This window comes from Pleurodeles waltl, chromosome 4_2 (assembly GCF_031143425.1).
Source record: "Pleurodeles waltl isolate 20211129_DDA chromosome 4_2, aPleWal1.hap1.20221129, whole genome shotgun sequence".
Taxonomy (NCBI): domain Eukaryota; kingdom Metazoa; phylum Chordata; class Amphibia; order Caudata; family Salamandridae; genus Pleurodeles; species Pleurodeles waltl.
Window position 1 is genome coordinate 1,013,334,346 of NC_090443.1, and position 10,798 is coordinate 1,013,345,143.

The 10,798-nt window shown below is 46.2% G+C and overlaps 1 non-coding gene across 1 annotated transcript; it reads right to left on the reverse strand.

Moving 5' to 3' along the window:
* Positions 1–3,175: 3,175 nt before the first annotated feature.
* TRNAK-UUU (transfer RNA lysine (anticodon UUU)) lies at positions 3,176–3,248 on the reverse strand. Its single transcript has one exon. It is a non-coding gene; the product is annotated as a tRNA-Lys (tRNA).
* Between the last annotated feature and the right edge of the window lie 7,550 nt (positions 3,249–10,798).

Here is a 10,798-nt window from a genome sequence, read left to right on the forward strand (position 1 = left end):
TACATGGTCACTAACGGAGTCCAGATTGCACATTAACTATTTAGAGATGCTTGCAGGCTCCTTTGCAATAAAGAGCCTGGCAAAAGGCAGGGTGCAATGTACCATCCTCCTCCGTATGGACAATGTTTCGGCTGTCCGATACATAAACCATCTAGGAGGAACCAGATCGAAGCCGTTAGCAGACCTGGCAAAAAGTCTCTGGGGATATTGTTTAGACAACGGGATTTCCCTCACGGCGGAATATCTTCCCGGCTCCCTCAACCAAACAGCGGATTGGCATTCTCGCTTCCTCAGAGACTACAGCGATTGGAGACTTCATCCCTCAGTCTTCAAGTCTATCCTTCACAAATGGGGCCCCTTCAGTATCGACCTTTTCGCCTCTCGCCTCAACGCCCATCTTCCCCACTTTTTCAGCTGGCGTCCGGATCCTTCAGCATTGGCCCCCGATGCGTTTCTGCAGGATTGGTCACAGGCGGTCAACTATGCTTTTCCTCCCTTTATTATGATATCCAGGGTTCTGGCCCAGGTCAGACGTCAGAAGGCAACCCTGGTCTTGGTGGTGCCATTTTGGCAATCCCAAATTTGGTTTCCTCCTCTCCTGGAATTGGCAATCGATTTTCCCTTCCTGCTCCCCTCATTTCCCTCCCTCCTCCTAGACCCTTTAGGGAACCCTCATCCCTTGGTCCTCAACAAAACCCTCGTTCTTTCGAGCTGGAAAGTATCAGGCCTTCCCCATCTACCATCCCAATTTCGGATGAAGCTTCCGACTTCATCAATAAAGCCTGGGCCCCCGGCACCAGAAAGGCATATTCTTCAGCCTGGTCCCTTTGGTCTAGCTGGTGCATGGCAAGGGACCTCGATTCCGTTTCAACAGATGTAAATTATATAATTAACTTTCTAGCTGCACAAGCTAGCGAAGGTAAGTCTTATAGGACAATTAACCTATATAGGTCTGCTATTTCCATGCATCACTCCTATGTCAACGGAAAACCGGTGGGTGAACACCCTCTTATTTGCCGATTGTTAAAGGGAGTAAAATTTTCAGTTCCTCCTCTACCTAAATATTCAAAATTATGGGATGTAAATGTTGTTTTGAATTTGTTTCTCTCTTGGCAGGATAATTCCGATCTATCTTTAAAAATGCTTTCAGCAAAACTTACTATGTTGCTTTGTTTGGTGTCCATTAAGCGTTTATCGGATGTTAGAGCACTTGACATTACCTCCCGACAGTTTGCCCCTACAGGGGTCCTGTTTTCCATTACAAAGCGTACAAAAACTAATTTACGTACAGTTTTTTACCCATATTTTCCTGCTCAACCTAGGCTATGTGTAGGACAATGTCTTAAGTGTTACGAGGAACGTACAGCCAATCTCAGAAAGTCCTGTTTCCCAGTTGTTAATTTCTTTCCGTAAACCACACAATCCCGTGTCTGCTGCAACTCTAGCCAGATGGGTTCGTTGGGTTATGTCCCTGGCAGGGATTGATACCTCCATTTTTGGAGCTCACTCAGTTAGAGGAGCCATGGCTTCCAAGGCCTTTTGGGTTGGATCCAGGTTAGAGGACATTCTGAGATCCGCTGATTGGTCCAATGATAATGTTTTCAGAACGTTTTACTGTAAACCAGTTCATACTGCTACATCAATAGTGGTTAATATGCTTTAAAATAGCATAATATGAGCCTCCGTTCTTGACATAAAATGTAGATTTTCCTAGTAATTTATGACGGAAAGCCTTAATTTTATTAAAGACACGGAGGCGAGTATTATCCCGCCTCAACAAGGAGATGCTTCTGATTTTTTCTCTTGTCTTTCCCTCCCTGCAGCAATCTCCGCTCCAACTCCAGCCTCTACCTGATCAGAAGGTGGTCCCGTCAAGCAACAACATATCGCCTAGACGACCGGATTCTCTCCAATACAGTTCCGCTACTACCTACCGGATATCCTCCTCTCTTCGTTTTTGTTTGGACCTGATCCAGGACTTTTGTTCTCTGTCTTTAGCAGTTGCCATAGTCTTGTTCATTTTACCGTTGTTTTCTCCCAATTACTAGCCTTCTTGCATCAAGAAAGAGGGCTGGTCGCAGTCAAGCTGTAGGGATACGTAGCTGTCATTGTTCTGATTGGTGCATTTTTACTTACGTTTTTCGCTCCCATTGGCTTCTTCGTTCTAAGCCTTTTGGGAGTTGTAGTTCTTGACTGCTGCTGTTGAAATTAAAGCAAGTTAGAGAAGCATAATACTCCGTGTCTTTAATAAAATTAAGACTTTCCGTCATAAATTACTAGGAAAATCTACATTGTCAGCAATAAGTCTTCATGGCTTGTTGGTCTAGGGGTATGATTCTCGCTTAGGGTGCGAGAGGTCCTGGGTTCAAATCCTGGACGAGCCCCATTTTTTCCTTCCCTAAATGTTTTCGGAACATTTTCACCTTTTTCCAACATACATAATTAAAACCTAATTAAAACATTTTTCTTCTTTTGTCATCCTGAAGTGATCAATTAATATTTTTTTAAAAATAAAAGAAGGGCTCGTCCAGGATTTGAATCCCAGACCTCTCGCACCCAAAGCAAGAATCATACCCCTAGACCAACGAGCCGCTGTGTGTGCTGTTTGTCACTAGGGTCTCGTGTTGTCGGATGTGCTGTGCATTCCGCAGTGGAATGGTAAGATGTGGACTCTTAAGGGAAGACGTGTAAGGCACACACAGTGACGTCATATTCAAGATTTTCACCTTTTATTTCAAACTATTCAGAGCAAGAACACATTATATGAAGAAAATGAATGTCATTTGTGTTGAACGGGGCCGTTTCTAAGTTATTAATACAATGTACACGGTGACTTTGTTATATGTATAGGCTACAAGCAGATGGATCTGACAGAGACCAGAGATGTCAGAGAGCAGTGATTTAATGTCAAAATACTCCCGAGACATCACAATCCCGAGTCAGGTTGGGATTTGTCTGCCCAGCAAAGCATTTCCCTGTTTTCACAGAACCCGATGCACCGCGCAAGCCAGCAGGAGGCGCCCCAGAGGCATGAACACCGCGTGCCACGTAGCAGCAGAACCCAGACAATTCTAAAACTAAAATGTTTGCGCTGATTGCTGATGAGAGGAGCGAACGTGTAAAAGGAGAAAAAACAACTACTCCTATTTTTTTTAAAAGGGAAAAATAGAGCATCCGCCCGAACAGGGACTTGAACCCTGGACCCTCAGATTAAAAGTCTGATGCTCTACCGACTGAGCTATCCGGGCTCTGTAGAATAGCGGTAGCGTCTCTTTCTATGGAACGTTAAGGGCTCCAGTGACAAGTTCCAGGATTTTACGCTCTATCTGGATTTGTTGTCCAGTCCCTCGGTTTCTGCCCACACAGGACCCAGAGCTCTTTACTGACCTGGCTCATGTCACCGGTTGTACCTCGCAGGGTCTTTTTCTCCAGGTGAACCCCGTCTTCTGCCTACAGACTGGAGTCCGTAGCACCCGCCCCCCCCCCCCCCAGCACATGTGCAGTCTTCTTTCAACTTTCACGGGGATGGGAGGCACCAACTTGAGGTGTAACGCTTGCCAAGTAATTTCACTTTTTTGAAAACCTAGGTGGCTCCTTGATTTCCGTTTTTACAAATAGTGGATTAAATAACATACATAAAAAACAAAAAAAAAAACACTTAGCTGCGTGGCCAGGGCTCAGGCGGAATCCTCTTGCATTTTAAATCCAGAGCTAAAGTGGGCAGGTGCCCAGTTCAGCACCTTTTAAGGTCCAGGATTTGACGAGGATGTAGAGTGAATACTTTACACACCCACTGACAGGCGCTGTGAGAACCCGCAAAGCTTTCAACCCCAGCTCCAAACCTTTCAACCCCTGCTCTAAAGCTTTCAACCCCAGCTCCAAACTTTTCAACCCCTGCTCTAAAACTTTCAATCCCAGCTCCAAAGCTTTCAACCCCTGCTCTAAAGCTTTCAATCCCAGCTCCAAAGCTTTCAACCCCTGCTCTAAAGCTTTCAATCCCAGCTCCAAAGCTTTCAACCCCTGCTCTAAAGCTTTCAATCCGGCTCAGTTGTGAGCAACCACGAAGAATCTGAACTCACCGAGGCATCTACAGGCGACTCCGGTCCAGTGCCTAATTCTATGTCAGGAAAGGAGACTTCGGATTATGCTTCTCTTCCTTTACTGAATAATACACAGCAGCCAAAGAGTTAAAACATGAAAACTACAACTCCCATAAACATTTGTAGTCCAGGCTGCCCAATCCCAGGCTAGCCTCAGTTATAAGTGTCACCATAACAACGGATCCTCCTCTTTCTTTTCTGCTGCGCAGCCGAAGTTGAGTCCCGTTTTTCTTACTATGTGCGCTTATTGTGTGTAATTTGTATGTGATTTGATTGTTTATACTGGCCTGTGGAGCGGGAGCGGGGCTGAACGGCGCCAGATTAGGCGGCGGTCTTTTCGACCCACATGCCTTTAATGTCCGACGCGCGCACGGTGGCTCATTTGACTGACTCCGATCGCGCGCTGCATATTGCACTGAATTTCATGCCGGCCGCGTGGTTCTTTGATGTTCCCGCGGCGCGGCTTCAGTGCGGAATTCCCAGTCTCCCTGGAGACCGATCGGGCGCTGGTTGTGAGAGAGAGCAGTCCACTCTCTATTTCTAGCTTTTTCATTCCTCGCGCCGGCACGAGTCGGAACTGCGTTTTTATCAGAGTTCCCGGCCTGTGCTGCACGCGAAGGGAGAAAGAAAGCTTAATCTGCCCCCAGAACGCCCGACGGGGCGAGTAAACGTTGCAGGCTTGGCCTAGGAGGTCGGCAGGTGCTCCTTCCACGTGATTTGGCTGATTCCAAATTCTATTTATAAAGTCTATTTATAAACTTTTTGTTTACCTGCCGGGGTCTCCTCCCCCCTTGAACTCTGTCTCCTGCCATGGCTTAATTTGCTGGGGAGGAGGAGTACTATCCAGAGGAGGTAGAAGCACCTTTCCCTGAACAGATGGAGGAGAGATTGGTTCAGGCTCTTTGGCACCATGTTCAGGACTCTGTTAACCAGGCCTTGATTAAAGCTCTGAAGCCTTTTATTGTGCCTTTGGTCCGATATGGACGGAGAGAATTGATGGGACCTATTCCCACTGGATCAGGGGCCAGAAAGCCTTCACCCAGAGAGACTGGTTTGTCCAGTAAGGGTCCGTTGACTTCGCTGTCTTCAGCAGAAATTCTGGCCCAGATGGCATCGGCGGTGATCAATGATCACGAGTATAGTTCGGACCTTTAACCACCCTCTGAAAATTTCATTTCACCCTCGGGGGCGCCAAGAGAATTTTCGCAATCTTCTGAGTCCCACTCAGATTCAGATAACTGTGTACCCAAAATAGGGGGCAAACGCAAGCGGAAAGCTAAACACTATGCTGCGGATGAAGTTACCCCTCATGGGAATTTACTATTTGACCCGGAGAACATTTTTCATCCCAGATCCACGGACTGGGGTCCTTGTGCTGAGGTGGCCCATTACGTACAAGACAGGTTACGCAAGGGCTTCGATAGTGATATTCGCAGCACTCTTTGATCGGAATGCCCTCGACCTTCTCTGCAGGGCAAGGTGGCTGACACCCCAGAGCTGGACCCCAGTGTAGTAACTTTCTTAAAAAAGATTACCAAGGACCCCAAAAAGGGGCTTGACCGCGCTTGGAAGGGATGTCAGGACAAGATGTTGGACCTGTCCAGCCTCATTACTAAAATCCTGGAGTTGGCAGTTCAGGCTAAAGAAACTAATACTCTTCTTGACCCTCAAACTGTAATGGAATGGGCCCAAAGAGCCATTTGCCTTCTCGGAAACGCGAACTGCACCATGTCCACTGAGCGCAGGAAATTGTTTCTTATGCGAATTGATCCAAAATTGGCAGAACTTGCTCCCTCTGAGCTGGGACCCTTGGCCAATGGTCTCCTTTTCGGAGAAAAATTTATTAAGGATTTTGGTAAATACATCTCTACTTTTACTGCCCTTGACAAAGCCCAATCTTCCATGAAGCGGATGTTCACTGGTGGCCTTTTTACCAGGGCCGGACGCTACAGAGGTCGAGCGTCAGACCGTGGTTTCCAACAGACCTCCCCCAACTGCACCCCCAGAGGTCAAGGGTACTATCAGTCCTCCGGATTCTACCCCTCCAGAGGTAGAAGAGGCCGTGGCCACTGTTTCAGAGGACGAGGAGCCGATCGCTCTCAAGACTCCACTAGTTCAGGCGAGAATTATTCATTTTTCGGAAGTGATTCTTGGGGGAAGATTAGAGCGTCACGCTCAAGCATGGGCTCGCATCTCTCAGGACTCTTGGGTTCTTCAGACAGTCCGAGGCTACAAGTTCGATTTTTACTCCAGCCCGATCCAGAGTCGTCCCCCTCTCCCTCTCCATTTTTCCCTAGCAGAAAGCAGTTTTATAGATGCAGAAATTGACAGCCTCCTCCTTAAAGAGGCGATTGTCCCCTCTATGCCCCATTATTGATCTCGACGATCTTTTGATCATGGCTCAGTCCAGAGAGTTAGTCCTAAGGCATCTCTCTTGGACAATTCAGATCCTTCAAGACCTAGGTTTCTTGATCAACAACGAGAAGTATGTGACAATTCCGTCGCAGTGTATAGAATTCTTAGGTTTTCAAGTGGATTCAGTTCTAGCTCAACTGAAGTTACCCTTGGCAAAGCGGACATCTATCAAGAAAGAGTTACGGAAAGCCCTTGCCTCTCCGACTATATCGTTGCGGATTTTAGCCCAGTAGGTGGGGCTTCTGGCCTCCTCCATTCAGGTGATTTTTCCGGGCCCATTACATTAAAGAGCTCTTCAGCATCTGAAGATTTTGGATCTGCGCAAGGGCCTGTCCTATAAGGACCAGATTCCGCTGTCAGAGGAGGCCAAGACGGAGATCGTCTGGTGGTTGAATCACATGGAAGCGTGGAATGGCAGAGCCATTTTCGCCTCCTCGCCAGAGATTGTCATAGAGTCGGATGCCAGCCACTGTGGCTGGGGAGCTCGTTGTGGCTTGGTGGGGACGGGAGGACGGTGGTCCTCGGAGGTGTTGAGGCTCCACATCAATTGCTTGGAGCTCCTAGCGGGGTCTTTTGCGATTCGGTCGCTTTCCCCCAACAAAGCCAGCTGTTGCATTCTTTTGAGAATGGACAACATCTCAGCGGTAAGATACATCAATCGTCTGGGGGGGACCATATCTCATCTGTTGGCAGAGATTGCCAGAGAATTTTGGCATTATTGCCTTCAGAATCAGATTCATGTTATAGCAGAATACCTTCCGGGACGTTCCAATGTGGTAGCGGACTGGAACTCACGCATTTTGAGGGACAGCAGTGATTGGATGCTGCACAGAACGATTTTTCAGAAACTCACAGGGAGATGGGGCCCTTGTGTAACAGATTTGTTTGTGTCCCGTCTCAATGTTCAACTGCAGAGATTTTACAGTTGGAGACCGGATCTGTTGGCAATGGGAACGGACGCTTTTCTCCAAAATTGGTCGCAGCACCTTCTTTATGCCTTTCCTCCCTTTTCAATGATTCAGAGGGTCCTTGCTCAAGTAAAGAGGCAATTGGGCAACATCATTTTAGTGACACCACTTTGGAAAGCTCAAGCTTGGTTTCCGGTAGCGATGTCACTAACGTGTGCCTTCCCAGTTCTTCTGCCATTGTTCCCGTCTCTTCTTCTGGACCCCTTGGGGGCCCCTCACACGCTGGTGATCCAGAATCAACTGAGTCTCATGGCATGGAGACTTTCAGGAGACGTTGGAAAGTGCCAGGAGTATCAGGAGAAGCTTTGTTCTTTTTGTCCCAATCCTGGGCTCCTTCCACCCATAAGCGATATGAGGCATCCTGGAAGAGATGGGTGGGTTGGTGCAGTGAACGGAGTATTGATCCCTTGGGGGCCCAAATTTCCATGCATGCTAATTTTCTCTCTGAGTTAGCTTCGCAGGGGCTCGCTTACAGGACGGTTAATAACTTTAGGTCTGCTATTTCAGCGGGTCACCCCCATGTGGACGGTAGGCCTGTGGGCAAACACCCTTTGATTTCTAAGAATCTTTGGGGTATTTGGATGGTTAATCCCCCTCGAGCTCGATATTCGGTTTTGTGGGATGTTAATATTGTTCTTAATTTTCTTAGGACTTGGCCATGTAATGATGACTTGTCATGTAAACAATTGTCCGCTAAATTAACGGTTCTGTTATGCCTTATTTCGTGCAGACACGTTTCTGACGTTAAGGCTTTGGATTTGACAGGTAGAGTATTCACTCCTACAGGAGTTTCTTTCACAATTTTAAAACATACAAAAACTACATCCCGATGTATTTCTTATCCAGCTTTTCTGCATAATCAAAAATTGTGTGTTGTGCAATGCTTGAAAGCTTATGAGAGTTGTACTAGAGAATCTCGCAGAGACTCAGGAGGCCAACTATTGGTTTCATTGCAAAAGCCTTACAGTCCTGTCTCTGCGGCCACTTTAGCCAGGTGGGTTAAGTGGTTGTTGCGAGAAGCAGGCATTGATACCTCTATGTTTGAGGCTCACTCCATTCGGGGAGCTATGGCTTCCAAATCCTTTGGAGCGGGTTCCAGACTGGAAGATATTATGGCAGCGGCTGATTGGTCTTCAGACAATACGTTTAAAGTATTTTATCATAAACCTACTGTTGATATAGCATCTACGGTGGTAAATTAGCTTTAAACTAGTATAATCCGAAGCCTCCGTTCCTGACATAGAATAAAAAAAATTCTAGCTATTGCGTCAAGAATTTTCAATTCTATTAAGGACACGGAGGCGAGGATTATTCCACCCGTAAGTGTTACAAGTTTGTAATGTTGGTTAAAATGATTGTTTTCAAATGCATATTGCAACAATGACATATGTTTAGTGTTTTCCCCCCCTTGATACTTTTTGGTTCTTTCCAAGAGCACTACTGGTTTGTTCTTTTTCTTTAGGTGCAGTTGCTAAAGGCGAATGAGTTCCTTTCATCTTGGACGTCAGAGTTCTATTGCCTGGATGTTTTCGTTAACATGTTCCGCTGAAAGTTTTAAGATCTGGAGTTTGGTTCGTCTTCGCAAAGAAAGAGGAGGATCTGTTGTTATGGTGACACTTATAGCTGAGGCTACCCTGAGATTGGGCAGCCTGGACTACAAATGTTTATGGGAGTTGTAGTTTTCATGTTTTAACTCTTTGGCTGCTGTGTATTATTCAGTAAAGGAAGAGAAGCATAATCCTCGCCTCGGTGTCCTTAATAGAATTGAAAATTATTGACGCGGTAGCTAGAATTTTTTTTATTTGTAATTAAAAACGTGTTGGTGCCCCAAGCTCTCCTCTTACACCCGCGGCTGCTGCAATTAAAAGTGTGAGCACGAAATCCTGATGCAGAGTAAACCTGAAGCCATCTCGGACCTCTTCAATCCATTTACAGCCAATCCCTGCCCCTTCAGCTCTCTCTTGCAGCTTTCTGCTTTTACCTTTGTGATGCTTTTTCGGATTTCTATTCCTCTGTCTCTCCCATATGTGTCTGTGCTCGCAGAAAAATGCTTGAGGCAGAGGAATAAGGCCCTGCCCTTAAAAATAAGTGCCGGTGCTCAGCACCAGAAACAATAAGCACAAATTAAGCTCTGCTCTGGTCATATTATGCACTGGTACAAAGAGACACATCCATGGTAAAACAAAAACAAACACACAAAAGAAACCTATAGAACAATCACTGTTATGAAACGTAAACAGGAACTCCGGCCGCACTGCTGACATAGATCACCTTGTATCCAAGGCAACCAGAGTCCACCCTTCTGTGACTCTCCCTCGCCCTGCCTGGGGCACTTTTAAAGATCTGGTGCACGAGCACTGGCCTTATACAAGCAGCGCTGAGACCAAAGTGCAGCCCTGCCTCGTGCAACGAGGAGGAGCTACATATGTGTGACACTGCATTCTAGTGCTGTGATGTGCGTTAAATTAACCCTAGATGCGTGACACTTGGCAGAGCTGAGAAAGCTCCTTTTAATTTACCCTTACGACCTGCTGTCTTCATTTCCCCTCTTTCTCCACCTCTCCCCTCTCTGTGTCACGTCTCTACTTCATGTCTCCCTGCCTGTCTCTATTCTTGATTTTTAACTCTCTCTCACCAATAACTAAATCCACACCTTTCTCCCCACCTCCCTGTTTCCCTTTCACTGACCACTTTTGTCACCTCTGTCCACCACCCTTTACTGCACTTTCTTTGCATGAACTATATTTCTGTCTCGTGTCTCTCATCGCACTGCACCTCGCCTTTTACGCCGCACCCCCTCTCTGTCTCTCTCTACATCTCCATGTTCCTACATTCATATCTGTCTCACCTCCCTTTAATACACATCCCTACGTCACCTCTATTTATCTGATTCTGACATCCTCACCAATCTCTCTCTCTCTCTCTACCGCTCTGTACCTACCTCTACAAATCTACCTTTAACCATTCCCTATCTATCTCACCTCTTTCAAACCCACCCCTCACACGTGCCTGAATTAGCTGAAAATGAAAATTATTTTGTATAACACTTTGAGTGACACTTTATGACAAGAAAAAATAAGCAATTATAATGTTGTAGTGAGAGAAATTTCACAAAATAGCCTTTTTGTAAATGTTAACAAAAGCTGCACAACTCATAACATTCTTATGCAAGGTCGCCAACACATAAACATTGGGGAAATTAATTTCCCCTTTAGCAATAGAGTGGTGGGAATTTTGAACAGACAAAAGTTAAAGTGAAGTCTTTTTCTAGCCATAAAAATCAGCCCAAATAAATCGTACCATACTTACACTAGG